Source organism: Ursus americanus, chromosome 27 (genome assembly GCF_024610735.1).
Source record: "Ursus americanus isolate L20-20 chromosome 27, mUrsAme1.1.p, whole genome shotgun sequence".
In the NCBI taxonomy this organism is placed as follows: Eukaryota; Metazoa; Chordata; class Mammalia; order Carnivora; family Ursidae; genus Ursus; species Ursus americanus.
The window spans coordinates 29120805-29137380 of record NC_142153.1 but is presented as its reverse complement, the minus strand read 5'-3'; the positions used below and the strand labels follow the sequence as shown (position 1 = coordinate 29137380).

At 41.2% G+C, this 16576-nt stretch overlaps 1 long non-coding RNA gene across 1 annotated transcript; it reads right to left on the bottom strand.

Moving 5' to 3' along the window:
• Positions 1-1203: 1203 nt before the first annotated feature.
• LOC148107645 (uncharacterized) lies at positions 1204-8901 on the bottom strand. Its single transcript, XR_015721991.1, has 2 exons — positions 8781-8901; positions 1204-6031 (listed from the first exon to the last, which is right to left on the bottom strand). It is a non-coding gene; the product is annotated as an uncharacterized LOC148107645 (long non-coding RNA).
• Between the last annotated feature and the right edge of the window lie 7675 nt (positions 8902-16576).

Sequence of the window (16576 nt, the reverse complement as noted above, 5' to 3'; positions counted from 1 at the left end):
ACTACAGGAGTATAATTTGTTAAGCTAATTTACTATTCTTATTTTCAATATTATGATTACATCTCAGGAAACAGAAAGTACCAACCTATGAGATGTGTCACATTTGTTTCATCATTTAGAAAAACCTAATGACCTTTTAAAAATCTCCCTGGGGGAGTTTAATACTGGGCTTTCTTCTCCTTTGTGCTGAGCTCTCCCGGGTCTCTGCCACCTGGCAGCTGTCTCCCTGAAGCAGAGAGGTAAGAAGGCATCCCATTTCTCTCCGGCCCTCCCACAAAAGCACTGATGGAGACAAGACGAGAGAGGAGCCAAAGATGTATAGGCCATTGCACAGAGGGATTCTTGGAAGACCAGGCTGAATGGGCAAGGAACATCTCCGGGAGCAGAGGCCCTGCACCTTGTGGGGTGCAAAGCCACTGCTTGCCATCCTGCCCCTGCTTTATCACTGTCAGGAACTAGTAACTAATACCTATGGAATATCGTATCTCACAGATTATAACACAGTCATATACTCTTCTCAAATATCCCCTGGTTCTGCCTTTCTGCCTCATTACACATGCTTTTATTTTGCCCCGAAAAAAAAAAAATCTTCTCAAAACTGATATTTACTGTCTGCGTTTTTCTAACGGGGACAGTGTGGTCGAGGTTGAGAGGCTTTGGGGTCCCGCGGGGAGAATGCGCTAAAGCTGGACTGTGAACTTCAAGCTATTGACTCTTTTCAGTTATATTTTATCACCGTTTGCTAGTTCTCGCCAGTAGTTATAACGTGGTTGAACTTAAACCTACACCAAATCCACACTAAAAAAACCTGGTAGGATATGAGATGGCTCAGAATAAACCAGGGTTCGGAGAGTCTGCGTGTAGACACCTGGGCATATTTATGTCTTTGTAGATGCTTGTGCATCATTAGTGCTCATTCATCTTGTTCTTGCACACACACACAAATTCCAGTAATCGAATAAATGTTTAATGAAATGTTTTAAAAAACTCAAAATTCATGCAAAATTATATGATGAACAGGCTATTAAGATCTTAAAGACAGAATTGGTTTTCTACCAGATAAATGGACAGAGACACAGAAATCAAACCCATCAATCCACACAATTTTGCCCTAAATTTCCAGGAAGGCAAGCAAGTACTTAGTACAGTGAATGCAGCCACTCTTCAGGGACGTAACAACTATTTAATAGCCCTTAGACTGAAGCATTTGTGACTTTAATTTATTGGCTTTGAACATTTTTGTGACATGAACTACAAGTTGCTGGGTTTGAACCAACAAATTTGTTGATGATTAAATTTCTCAAGAAAAAATAGAGTGGTTATGTTTTAGTCGCTCCTGGGACATCTCATCACTGCCCAAAAGCAAGTAACTTGCCTTCCCAGAAGGGCTACAGGCTCTTAAAGAAGAGAGTAACCATCTCTATAAGATTGGTGTCTATAGACATTGAGGAATGGTAAAGTAGCAAACAGCAATCTCATCGGCATCTTCTGACATATATGTGAGCTGTGTGTGTGCATGTGTGAGAGAGAGAGAGAGAAAGGGAGAGAGAAAGAGGAAGAGGAAGAAAAGTAGGTAAATGGGTAGATAGGTAGACGGGCAAAGAGATACATAAAGGGACATGCACTGGGTGTTACACGTAACCAATGATCATGGAACACTACATCAAAAACTAATGATGTGCTCTGCGGCGGCTAACTGAACATAATAAAAAAAGACTAAAAAGTTTAGGACACGTTACAGAGTGCTGAATACGATTAAAATGTTTCCCTAAATTGGGAGCATGTTTCCCAACTTCCAACTAACATTCAGTATAGGAGGGAAATTTAAGAAAATATACCATTACTAGGATGCAGAACTTGTCAGAAGCAGAGCATGGTAACTCTGGTTGTCAAAAGAAACAGGCTTATTTCACTATAATAAAAGTCTGATGAATTGGAAAATGGTCTCTCCTAAATATGCAGAACATCACCTTGCCACGTACCTGTGAGCCCTAACTCTGAGCCTCGGAGTTGAGGGGCTTGGAGGAGATCTCAAAGACTGAATTTAGAAACTGGCTCTTATAATGCCAGAACAGAATGGTAAACTACCTAATGACATCAGAATTTTAAATCCATTATTGTTATTGTGGACAATGCTGCTATGAACATTGGGGTGCATATGGCCCTTCTCTTCACTACATCTGTATCTTTGGGGTAAATACCCAGTAGTGCAATGGCTGGGTCATAGGGTAGCTCAATTTTTAACTTTTTAAAGGACCTCCACACTGTTTTCCAAAGTGGCTGTACCAACTTTCATTCCCACCAACAATGTAGGAGGGATCCCCTTTCTCCATATCCTCTCCAACATTTGTTATTTCCTGCCTTGTCAATTTTTGCCATTCTAGCTGGCGTAAGGTGGTATCTCAATGTGGTTTTGATTTGAATTTCCCTGATGGCTAATGATTTTGAACATTTTTTCATGTGTCTGTTACCCATTTGTATGTCTTCATGGGAAAAGTGTCTGTTCATATCTTCTGCCCATTTTTTGATTTGATTATTTGTTTCTCGTGTATTGAGTTTGAGAAGTTCTTTGTAGATCTTGGATACCAGTCTTTTATCTGTAGTGTCATTTGCAAATATCTTCTCCCATTCCGTGGGCTGCCTCTTAGTTTTTTTGACTGTTTCCTTGGCTGTGCAGAAACTTTTTATCTTGATGAAGATGCCCTTTAACAGATGATGGGATTAAGAAGATGTGGTCCATATACGCAATGGAATATTACTCAGCCATCAAAAAGAACAATTTCTCAACATTTGCTGCAACATGGACGGCACTGGAGGAGATAATGCTAAGTGAAATAAGTCAAGCAGAGAAAGACAATTATCATATGGTTTCATTCATTTATGGAACATAAGAAGTAGGAAAATTGGTAGGAGAAGAAAGGGAAGAAGAAAGGGCGGGTAAACAGAAGTGGGAATGAACCATGAGAGACTCTTGACTCTGAGAAACAAACTGAGGGCTTCAGAGGGGAGGGGGGTGGGGCAATGGGATAGGCTGGTGATGGGTAGTAAGGAGGGCACGTATTGCATGGTGCACTGGGTGTTATACGCAACTAATGAATCATTGAACTTTACATCAAAAACTAGGGATGTACTCTATGGTGACTAACATAATATAATAAAAAATTATTATAAAAAATACATAAAAAAATAAACGCATTATTGTTGAAGAGGACAGGCTGAGAGAAAGGAACTGTGCTATTGTGACTAAAGAACATTGCTGCAGACAAAGCCCAAGTCAGGCCTAAGTGCGGGACCATTTTTATTCCCATTAGTATTTAAATGATTTGATTAGAAATGATAAAACTCTTAATTGGACTTTCAGAATAACAATTAAGTAAAACTGTTTTCCATTATTAGAATGGAACAAGAATAAGGAACACAGTGTCTCTGAACAATGTGGGCCTCTGAGGAGGAAGCCAGGCTTTCCTTAGGAGGATGGAGAAGTAGGAGAAGATTTTGCATCTGAGGGTGTCCCTGTGCCCCAGGAGTGCCCCACCCCCCACAGGCTGCAAGATGAAGATTATTCTGCAGAGCACACACTATTCATATCACATTTTGTACTTCTACTCGTATTTTTAAAATGTCAGAGTTTCGATGGAGAAGATCTTCCTTCTATTCATTCCCCTAAAACCGTTTCACACTATAAGGGTCATTTCAAAATTATCCATCCGAACTTGCAAACCCCCCTTGCCCTTAGCCGGGACACATGTCTTGCTCACCTCTCACTTCTCACCTCAATTTTAATTGGCTCTTTAGAGGTTGCCTAATGCCCCTCTTGGGGTCCCCCTGAGGACAGGAGCTATTTCCTCTCTTTATCCCTAATACCTAGTAAACTGTACACATGTTTTAAAATAAATGAACAAACAGATCGATGAACTCCATCATTTTGAAAGTACTTTTCTTTTGCCACAGCATTTCATGTGAAGAAAATGAGAAGCCAAGTGTTTGAGATGTAAAATAGAGCTACCTTTTCTAAGTGTATGTTAACTGCACAATTCATAAATGTAATTAAACAGGATACGCTTCTGGTTACCCTAGAATTCACATGGCGGGCTTCCCAGGAGACACGCTTGCAGGGTGAAGAAGGAGAAACGATTAGTTTCCAATATGTGTTACATTTGCTCCACATTCTTTATTTGTCAATAAATTATCACAGAATTCCTTTGGGAGCACAGAGAATAGATTATATAGCCAGTGGAAATTTACAAAGGAGTATATGCCATAAAATTTTAGTGTATTTTATTGCAGTAGGTAAAAAATGAAGTTAACAATAAGAAATATGGTCCTGACTCAAGGAACATGTGAGCAGATGTAGATATAGTCAATATTTACATACAGTAGCTATGTTCCCGCAGTTTGCCTGTTCCACAAAGGATTTGAGGTTTGTTGGGGAAATATAATTAAAAATCAAATTTCCTCCCAACCCAGAAATATTCTCCACAAAGAAGAGAAACACAACAGCCTGATCATTGAATAAGCATTAAACCAGAATGCAATGCACATCGTAGGCAACTCGCTAAGAGATTTCAAAGACAGAAGGAAATCTCATGCTTTCATTTGGCGAGCAGACGCGGCGTGTGCTCGAGGCAAACATGTTAAACACATGTTCCCAAGACAAACACTAACTCGTCTTCAAGGAAGAGGACTTAGCAACACCATCCGCTCTACGTAGTTCATTTTCAAATCACCTAGTAATTGGGTTGACCAGCTCCTCAGTCAACTGGCCCTCTCCAAAAGAGAAAAGCATCTCTTTTACCTTTGTAACAGGAGGTAGCTTTGCAAGTTGGAACAAGGTGTCCACAGAAGTCCCGCCCTCGCCTCCCCCGGAAATGGGGCATCTCCCTACACGCTCCCTTTGTAGAGATGGTTCTCAGACCCTTGAGAAAGACATTCCTGGCTCTTAAAGCGGAAAAGAGACTTATCAAAAAGATTTGTGTAAATTTCAAAGAGACTAGAACATAGGTACAATTAATTATAAGTTTTCTAAAATGAAGCTCTGAGAAAAAGGGAAGCGTTGGAAAACTTTCCCCTTATTTTCAACCTGGACTATGAAGCCCCTTATTTTGTATTTGTCCTTGAGGTTAGGCATGTTGTACAAGTTTATGAAAATACATAGTTTAAGTTAGAAGGGTAGTGGAAGCTTTATCTTACTTCATGGGAAGATTTTCAGGTGACCGTAGGTTTTTTTTTGGGGGGGGGGGGGCGTTGGCCTGTTTAAATGTAAGAAAATAGTGCACAATAAAATAGGCCAATCTTGGTAAGCCATATTTCCAATGAATGCTATATATATAAAGGGCCCATTTCAGAAGTGCATGTTGGTAAAGATCTCCAACAGAGAAATAATAAAGAAAAGGAGCCTTCCAAATTTCTAAATCAGATGACCTCATGCCCAAGGGATCCTTAGGCTGCCATTAGAGCAGACAAGCAGGAATTGGGAGGAACACCAGATGTTCGTCCTCTCGGGAAAGGAAAGGAAGGTTGTAGAGAGATCTGGAGGGGACGGAATAAAGGTAGAGATGCCCCAGTGTTTTCATCGTCGTATTTTACTGGGTCTAATCAAGCCAGAGAGAGGAGAATACAGGCCAGGCACTGTAAAGAGCAGCGGTAAGATCACTGCTCATGGACATGGACCTTCAGAACCAGATGAATGGCTGTGTGCGGGCTGCTGCTGGGTCCAAAGCCTTTGTGTACCCTTCTGCCCCCTTCTGCCTGGTTAGCGCTGGCTGTCAGTCCTCGTCATAAGGACTCCGTTCTCCATCCCTTCCTCCATTGAACCCAGAAGAGAATTAGGCTGATGCTGCAAGCTTGTAAGGTAGAAATTACATATTAATAATCTTACCCACCTGTGTAGCGTTCCTGAGCACAGGACAATGCAAAGGCACTCCTGGGTAATACCCTCCTTGCCACGGGATGTGCCCGGCTGCTGTAAACACTAAGTTTCTTCAAAACAGATTGGAAGGGCAGGTCATTCTTATGACGGCTAAATTAGCTTCTTTAAAAATAAAAATAAAAATAAAAACAAATGAGGAGGGAATCAATCTGCATGGGGGAACTGTTGGATAAGTTCTCTTGATTCAAATCCTAATGCCTTAATTAAGCGTATCTCCTACTACAAAGGAAGGGAAAAGCAAACTCTATCATTCTTGAAAAAAGATAGGCAAATTAGTGATATTTGCTTATTTGGAAAAGATTATTTATGAACTTTTCTTAAGTAAACTAGACTTTCATGCTGAAGCCACTCTTAAGGTGTGAAAACAAAGTCTGTATAAAGACCTCTGTTTTACAGAAAAAATAAAATGATTGACCAAAATTTTACAGCCAGTGGGTGCCAAGGCTTATGCATGAATGAGTCTGGATGATCACATTATTTTTTAGATTTTTAGCGTGCTTGTTTTCAACTCCTGGTTTTTGAGTTGAGTGTGCATTGCGGGAGAGAGCATGGCGGGCCGTCCTTGATCTTTCGAGCAATCTTGAGGCATCTTGTGAAGCACCAGTGGACAACCACAGCTCCACGACACCCACAGACCATGCAAATGCTTAGCCAGTTCCAGCATTGGGGATTTTATGAGTTCTCTTTGCAGAACATCTTTTGATAAAATAAATACATTTCTATTTCCCTGCTCCTACCTCACCTACTCATAATGCGTTAATGTCTTGTGAAATGGCTTGATGTTGAAGACCTAGAGGGGAAGAGCCCGAGAATTCCCATTCCAACTAAATAGACCGTATGCAGGTCTTTGCAATCTACAAACTCGGTACAGTTTACAAGGCACACGACTATCTAATTCACCGTAACTGCAAACATACCTGGATTTCTTGGATTTGCATCAGGTATCTGGAATAGATTTTTACCTTCTGCCTCCCTAGAATTGCAGGATTACTGAAACTGCCCTTCCACCCTGAAGCTTCTCTCCTGCGGTCCTGAGGACAGCGTTGCTAGGCAGCAGACACTTTCTCCCCATCCGTCCCCTCCAGAAGTACTGCCACCGGAGCGTGCCTCAGTCCACATCTGGGTGCCAGACAGGTGTCTGGAAGTGAGTCATTCTCTTGAGAACATTTGCCTCTAGGATGTTTGGGAAAGTCAGTTTAAATGAGGACACATAAAGTAAGCCTTAATAGCCTCGAAGGTATAAATATAGTTTTGTGAAGCACAGAGCTTGACAGAATTGGATGAACTGACTGGAGAGACAATTCAATAAAGACAAGGAGGAAGGAACTCATGTCAGCCAAACAAGCCATTTCCACGATAATTTTGAGATAATGGGTTTGGAAATGTGGTCCTTGTGGAACAGCCTAAGAAAGAGTTTAGGTAGCTCTAAGACAGAAGAGCAGTGTTTAAGAGAACAGAATCAAGCTTTTAATTAATGTGATGACAAAACGCTGTGGTTGGCTTTTTCTTACTCAATTATGCATCTTTGTTTAAGCTGTCATATTTAACTTTTGGTAATTTAGTATGATAATTTTATGCCACAAATTATAAAAATTCTGGCACATCAATGAAGAAAATGTGTTGGCTAAAAGAAAGCAGGGAGAGAAAATTGGGATAACGAAAAACATTTAGCAATGTGATTACTATTATAATGTATGTCTTGGAAAAGAAGTGATAATTCCTGTTTCTGTCCATTTAACACAAATAAAGATTAGGAAAACATTAATTAAATTAAAATGTTTATGTAAGAAGTTTATTTTTCACTTGCAGAGATGTCTAGGGCAAATGATGTATACATTAACCTTTATATTCTTGTTTTCAGAATTAAGACTCGTTATTTGGGTTCAGTTGTGTCCCACCAAAAATCGATTTGTTGGAATCCTAACTCCTAGCACCTGAGGATGTGACCTTATTGGAAACAGGGTCTTTACAAAGCTAATCAAGTGAAATGTGTGATCATTAGGGAGTACCATAACTCAACAGGACTGAAATACCTATAAACAGGAGAACGTGGCCATAGGCATGCACAACAGGATGACCGTGGAGGGACAAATGGAGGACACCACGTGGCATTGAGCGATGGGGCCACAAGGAGAGACATCTGGGCTACCAGTAGCTAGCAGGAACAGGAAGGAACCTTCTTTCCACAAGGAGTTTCAGAGGGATCTTAACCCCGTCAACTCTGATTACAGACTTCCAGCCTCAGAATTGTGAGGCACATTTCTACTCCAAGCCACCCAGTCTGTACAAATTTGTTATGACTGTCCTAGCAAATGATCACGGTTGCACTTAGGATGATCTAGAAATGTATCCTTGTTACAAAAATCACACACACACACACACACACACACACACACACACACACACACACACAAGAAAGTGTTAAAAGCAAGATAACAGGCCCAAAATGGAGTTGCTTATGCTAAGCTCTATGTCACCAAACCAAGACTTAATTATAGTTAGGGTCTCCCAAAAATGAAGCCATAAACCAGCCAATCATGATCTTGATCAGCAATAGTCAGATGCTTTGCAGATGGACTGCAACCATCCCCCAAAGGAAAGTGACCTTGTAAAACCAACCCATTTTCTGCATAGGATGACTTCTTTGTCCCCATCCCTTCCCCTATCGAAGTCTTTCATTTTGTACAGCTCCTTGGAGCTCCCTTCCATCTGCTAGATTAGATGCTGCCTGATTTTAATCAGTTTTTGCCAAAATAAGCTCTTAAAAAGGTTACCATGTTCTAGTGCCAGAGAGAGGATGGAAGGGACAAGGAGCAACCAGGCGAAGGGACCGTGAGCCCAGCAAGCTCACCTTTCCTGCAGTCTCCGGAGGGGCTGGGTGGGTCTAGCTCACATCCCAGCTCGGCAGCTTTGGTGTTGAAGCTTTCAGACTTCATTCGAGCATTTATTCTTCTGGACTGGGTCTGACCACACTGAGTTCAACTTAGAAAGTGGGCTAGCTAGGTCCTGGTCGAACTGGTTCTCACTTGGAAATCCAACCGGCTCTGGGGTCAGACTGGGTTTGCCTTAAGCTGAACTGGGTCCAGTGTGAGGCCTCAGATGAATAAAATGTTGCTTTGTTTTAAGGCTAAAGAGCAGGTTAATTTTAGCAAAGATAATCTTGAATTACAAGGGTCAGAGTGGAGACCTTTTAAGCTAGGTATGCATATCCATTAGGAGGTGCCCTAGAGGGAAAAAGGCTCAGCCAAGGATCACCATAAAGGGGAGGGAGAAAATTACTTTCCTCACCTTCAGTTTCTGGGAGCCAGGATGAGACCTAGTGGGATACTCGCTCCAGAGCCTGCAGCAAGATACTGGGAAAACTGGCAGGAAGTGCACCCCATTTGCTGCCAGATGCGGCTGTACAGAATTTGGGGTTGCACTCCCTAGGGACCTACCAACTGTTGCCAGCTCTTAGAGGAATTGTCTGGAGTCTTTCTCTCTTTGGTGATCTTTGGGAGTGGCTCTGGCTCTGGGGAAGGTAGTATCATCTGTACCCTCTTTGGGGATGCATCACGCATCCCAGGGATTGTTCAATACTGATACAAATATTTAATGTTTGTCCTAGCTGATACCTGGCAAGATACTTAAAGGATTAAAAAAAATAGCTCTAAGGTCAAAACTTGGTCAAATTAGAAGCTGATATTCAGAGCCTGGTAGGAACGTTTTTAGGGCTTCTCCCCCAAGCTAAGTGAAACTGTGCTCCCTCCCTTAGCACCACTTGTAGAAGGGTGTTTGGATACCATTTTTTATGGCACTGCTTTTCAAAAACTGTGTGGGTGGCAGTCAGCATTCTGAAAGAGAAGGGAATGAATAATCTTGCACAGATACTGAAATGGTATCTCTAAATATTCCAAGTTACAACATAATACCCATCCCCGTAGAGACTTGTCTCACAGCCCTGGCTTCATCTGAGCGCTAGCCCGTGGCTGGGGGCAGACTTTGGCTCAGTCCAGGGTCAGCAGCACACCAGCTCTCACATGCAGTCTGCAGGGGGAAAGGCTAATCCACTCTAGTTCTGGAAGACTTTAAACCAGATGGAAACCAGATGCAACAGGCATTATGTGGGGCCTCTTAGCAAGCCAGTTTTCTTCAAAGATGTTTCTACTGGACCCCTGCAGTTTGCCTTGCTGGTAGGCCTTTCTCAATGCATTCCCTCTGGAGTCAATTAAATTATTTTACCCTAAAAGTTTCTCTTCTTTCTCCCAGCATTCATGAGATCATGAAAACAAACTTCCTGCTTCCAAGCACTGGGTTTAGGACATTACTTCTCTGGTTGCTCTCTCAGCAAAGTGGCTACTTTCTGTTTGTGAAGGGGGGGCAGAGATGTCAACTTTGATTCTCTTTTTGATTAACACGTTTAATATTCCTCACAACTACTACTAGGGGCTGGAAGTTTTAATATTAATCACCTGAAGGCCTGAAGAGTGAAATACCCAGAGATACCTGGTTCCTCTCCAACCACACGGAGTGCCGAGTCATTGTTCCCCACAGTAACTATCACAGAATTGAAAGGAACAGAATGATTTAGAAAAGTAAGGAGGGCACGTATTGCATGGTGCACTGGGTGTTATACGCAACTAATGAATCATCGAACTTTACATCAGAAACCAGGGATGTACTGTATGGTGACTAACATAATATAATAAAAAAATATTATTATTAAAAAAAAAAGGAAAAGCATGCTTAAGCACTCAACAAGTGATGGGGAAGCCCAGAGCTACAGCCATGCTCCAGCTTACACAGTTTCTTCCTCTAGCAATTTATGCTTTCTTCCCCCATCTTATACTCAGACCACAACCATGCAATTACTTCCCAACAGAAAAGAGATGCCTGACTTCCAGAATAATTTCCAAACATATAGAGAGCAGGGGCAAAGATTTTGTTTATGTCGTATTTGACAGAGTGTGAAGAATAATTTCTTTTCATATGGCCCATGACCCTGGTTTCTTTGATTTTTTTTTTTAAAGATCATAGCAGTTCTCTCAGTTATTCAAAGAGCTGATTTAAAATTGCATGGCATTCAAATTTAAATAATCAAATTAAAGTCAAATGAGACTTTATTCTGAAAAATATTAAATAATATGACAAACAATATTCTAAAATAATTGTCCCAAGAGTGTAAACAAAACTCTGTCCTAGAAAACCTGAAAGATTGCCATTAGAGATATTCCAATGTAACCTTTTACACATAAAGGAGCTAAGAATGAAGAAATTCGTTCATTTCACCAAAAAAAATGTATAATCCTGAACAATGTTTTCAGTGCTGGAGATAGAGCAATTAAAAAAACAAAACAAAACAAAACAATCCAAAAAATAAAACAAACAAAATACCCCGCCTGCGTTCATTGAACTTATGTTTTGTTGAACTGATAATGCATGGGCTTCCTGCCGGTTCCCAGCAGGCATGCGTGCTGCGTACAATAGACTACATTACTCTCACGTAATCCTTGCCACACTTTTGTGATGGGTATTGTCAACTGGTTTAAAAAGTAAAAAACCTGCAGAGAAAGGTGGATAAACCTTTAGTTTTCCCAGACATACATCACATGATTTGTTCAGATCCTAATTAAAAATAGAAAGAAAGAGGATTTTCCAGTACAATTCTGGACTGAGTATGGGCATTTGCAAACCTCTGGAGGACGTGCTTTTTCAGCACAAGGATATAATCCAAGGAAGAGGAAGACATTGGCTCCAGGAAATCTGGATCCAGCCACGCAGCGCTGGCTGTGTAGAAAGCCTACGGAGTGACCATTCAGGACCGACACGGGGAGATGGGGATTCAGGAGAAAGGCTGCACTCAAAATGCAATTTGATAAGATGGAAACTGTGGTAGACGAAGTAGTGGAATACCCGGAAAACAGAGTGACAAGTAACATAAGGCAGTTATTAATGCAAGGAAAATAACTCTGCAGGAACGTGAATGTGATTTTGTGGACTCCTGGACTCTGCAGTGGAAGGGAACGCTGGCTTTAGTCTAACCAGCACAGTGACACCGTGATGTCAGGAGGGGGAGCAAAGCAAAGGGTGTGCATGAGACTAAACTGTCACTCTCTGTAAAAAAAGATGCAGTAGGTCCTCAAATTGATAAATCTAACAATGGGTAGTATAAGGAGGTTATTTTCTCTTAATAAATATGGAGGTAACCACTGCAAGGCTCGGGTAAATTGTTAAATACAGTCGCATCTTGTGAATGGCAGGGGACCGAAATAATAGGAAAAACACAGTTATGTTTTTTTAAGCAATAAATCAATACCACTATTAATTGAGTTCTTAATATTAGACATGTATTAGTTTGATAAAAATTAAAACAATAACTTATGCTATTTAAATAAATTGGCTCCTTTAAATTCACATTAAAAAGTGTGGAAAATTTAAAGATAGAACCCATTTCTCCAGATCTCAAGAAATCTCCAGATGAATTTTCTTTTTAATAGTTCTGTGAAATAACTGTTTTTGGTAAGATCCTTTGATCCAACCACCCTGTGGGCGCAGAGAACTCAAAGTCGAATGTGATGTCTAAGGTTGGCCTCAAAGGGAGAAGAATCCAACGATTGTGATCTAAACAGGTGGGTAGCACAGTGGGGCATTCAAGATGCTACAGCTTGAAGGGCAAGCGGGCAAAGATCCAGCTGTCTACAGCCTGGTGGGAAGATTTCAGAGTATTGAAGGGGGGGGGGTGGCGACTGGGTGGAGGGACCTGCATCAGGGGAGAGAGGAGGGTCAGCAAGATGCAAGAGTTTGTGTGTATGAGAACTGTAAGTATTTTAGGACAAGCAGTGAATAAATTCAAAAGTGATACAGAAAAGTTGAAAGATTAGAATTCATCAAGCATTTTTCTACCAGTCAAATTTACTAAAGTATCAAAAATTTGACCACATTTGTTAAATAGCCAAATTTGACTAAACTATACAGCAGACTACTATCCTTATTGGAACCAGTACACATTGTACAAGTCATGTTGAATGTTCTCGAGGTAGAACTGGTGTTAATATAAAGTAGTGGTTAAGAGTATGAGCTTTGATCCTCAGGCCAAAACAGTATTTGAGCAAATTTCATTGGCTTTCTGGAATCTGATTGCCTTATTTATTGAAAGAATAGTTAATTTTATTTATTTAATGGTCTTGCAATGTGGCTTAAGCTAATATACCAAAAGTGGTCAGGAGGGACTTGTAGATGGGAAACTCACAGAATTCATCACTGTCCTTAGGTTGAATCCCTCCTTCTTCCTCTATATCTCCCTGGCTAATAGAAACAGAAAAATGGATTAGCTCATCTTTAAAAGACAGATCCAGGGGCGCCTGGGTGGCACAGTGGTTAAGCGTCTGCCTTCGGCTCAGGGCGTGATCCCGGCGTTCTGGGATCGAGCCCCACATCAGGCTCCTCCGCTATGAGCCTGCTTCTTCCTCTCCCACTCCCCCTGCTTGTGTTCCCTCTCTCGCTGGCTGTCTCTATCTCTGTTGAATAAATAAATAAAATCTTAAAAATAAAATAAAATAAAATACAATAAAATAAAATAAAATAAAAGACAGATCCAGGAATCAAAAATAAATATTTTCATATGAAATAGATTCTTCCTTATATTCTTTGGCAATATATAATCCTATAAAACTGAAACGTGACATGGAAAGGTAAGCAAGAATGATATGGTAAATTATTCTTGGCTTTTTACAACGTACAAAACAGCTAGCATCCAAATATGCAAAGCATGGCAATGCTAAGAAACTATTTTTGTGAGACTATTTCTTTTTTCTCTCAGAATTAATCTCGGAAGGACTATTTCAAGCAGGGTAGAAATAGTCTGACAAAAATCTTTTATAACATTGTGTACCCTTAAGATGCCCTCACTCACAAATGCTTGTGCCATTTGCACGTATTTTCTTCTAGGTGATGTTTGTGACAATGAGGATTTGTCTTTTCCGTTGACAGAGGAGTATGTGTATAAATGAAATGCATTCTATTACCCTAATCACTTCCAGTACGGCTTTGTCTTTGAGACCTTGATGTACCGATGTCACAGTGATTTTCAGGAGTGGATGTGAGCGCTGAGATTTCTCAGTAGGACGGCTGTTCCTCAGTCCTTAACAGCCCCGTGAGCACATCTTTGAAAGCCCCTTTTGAGACAGTTCACAGCTGGAAAAGACTTTGTAGTTACAGCAAAAACAAATTTATAACCAAGGGAAGGAAGGAAGGACTCAATGCTGTGGGCATTTTTTCAGTCTTCCTAATTTTTTAATGGAACTCAGTGCTACCAAGGTGGTATCCATGCAGATTAGGAGCAAAACGAAGGCTTTCAAAATGGCGATGCTCACGCCTAGAGGGTGGGTGGTCTGAGCAAAGGCATTGAAGTCTCCCAGATCTGAATTTGCATGTGATTTGAGCCATTTTACGGATTGTAAAACTTTTGACAAGTTGCCTTCTCTCTGCCTCAGCCTCTGCCATGGTGTGCATGCGTGTGTGTGTGCATGCGTGTGTGTGTGTGTGTCTGTGTGTGTAAAATAAAGGCAGGAGTGTCCACTTCCGTGGCCACCTATGATGAGCTTGAGGTATAATACGCAGAGCCCTTGGCTCCATGTTTATTCACCAGCAATCCCTTCTTTGCCCTCAAACTCACACAAATTCAGTGTTCTCAACCCGTGTGACATAGTCAAAGATAACAGTGTTCTTTATTTTAATACTTATCTTTTCAGTTCAATAGAAATGATTTTTTAAAAAACTGAACTCCTACCATGTGACTGAAGATAGAAAAATAAATAAATCTACACCCTCTACCCTTAAAGAAATCGCAGTTCTCATAAAAAGTATGGGTGAACTGAATTAACAGCTCGAACATGGTGAATGGTGAGGAAACCGGTTTGCACAGAGTGGTTTTGAAAAACCTGACTTAGAGACTGGGGCCAGCTTCTGGACATGAGCCGTAAAGGAGGCTTGCAAGTTTAGGGGTGGGGCAGCGTGGACAGGCTGCACAGTGGGAACCATTACCGGGTCCTGAAGATTAGGAGGGAGGCAGGATGTGGATTTGTGGCTGGCCAGGTGGCGGCCAGGTGAGGAAGAGCCTCCCCTATCACACAGAAATGGTGCTTTACCTGGTGGTCAAGGTGGAACCACTGAAGGCACCTTGGGTCTCACACACACACACACACACACACACACACACACTCACAATCTCACACCCATGCACACTCATATGCACACTCACCTTCAAGCCCATACACAGCCACACAGGCTCTCACACCCACACAAGCCGACACAGACTTGCTCCCCACTCCCACTCTCATACACTCACACACATGCTCACATGTACACACACTCTGCACGACTTCTGATTGGTAAAACCATTAGTTGGTTCAAGACAATGAGTTCTAGTAGGACAGAATGATCGGATAAAAAAATATCTGTGAATCCTCGAAAATTAACTCTTCACCTCAACTTAAGACTTCATTCTTGTCCCTGTGTTCTGTCTACACTGCTTTCTTTTTTGCCCAAAGAGGGTCAGATTAGTCAGAAAGATTCCAGAAGTTTTCCTGGGCAGATCCCTGTGCTCTCCGGAGGTTCCTCAGCCCTGCGGGGTGCTTGGGTTCTGGGTTCCTTGTTTCTCTGAAATAATGACAGAGCAACAGCCCCCCTCCAGAATCCAATTCAGAGATGCAAATCTGTTAGGTCCAGGGGTTGCGGAATTTCTCCAATTCCCGAGGAAAGCCTCTTTTGAGGGACGAGGCAGTTCAAGGTCTATTTTTGAAATAGGGCTTAAACCAAGTTCCGGTGATCACGTGCAAGCCAAAAATCCTTTCCTTACCACTGTGCTAATTAGCAAAAAGGGGCAGTTTAGACCCACCCCTTCCTACATCCATACTCAGCTGCTTATAAATCACCCGAGGAGGAAGGAAAAGGTGGGGGTACATTTCATTCCCCCCTGAGTGTATCCCAAACCCTTGATGTGGTTCCTCTCATTTAATTCCAACTGTCCTATGAGATTATTATGATTATTTGTCCTTCACACGTGAAACAACTAAAGCTAATTAGGAACACCACACACTATGACGTCACAAACGGAGATTAAAACCCAGGATTACCGCAATCACAGAAACCATGCTTATTCCAACATAGCACGCTAGCTCCGCCAGCAATATTTATGAATCTTGTTCAATCCGGTGTGATCTCTCTCATGTAACACATTGAGATGCATCTTTCAGAAATAAATATTGAATTTGCTGGTAACCTCCCAATAGACTAGAAGAAGAGGATAAATAAGAAGACTTCACTTGAAAAGCATTCCAGTTACTGAGCTCTACCATTTCTAAAAAGGAGTTTCTACTAATATTTTCATGGTGTTGTATAGTATAATTTCAGACTTAATACAGCACAATAGCCATTTAAAACTGGGTAATGACAAAAGGAATCGTGTTTTATGTATTTGAAGAGCTGCATGCTGTTTGAAGACACACACATCATTCTTTATGGAGAAGCCACTGATCTATCAACAGCTGGTGACACACGACTTTTATTCTCCAAAACATCTCACTGTTTTCTGTGATTTCTTAAGCAGTGTTATTAGCAAGTCAAGATACGTTTACCACAGAAATTCTGTGACCTTCCAAAAATTTGATG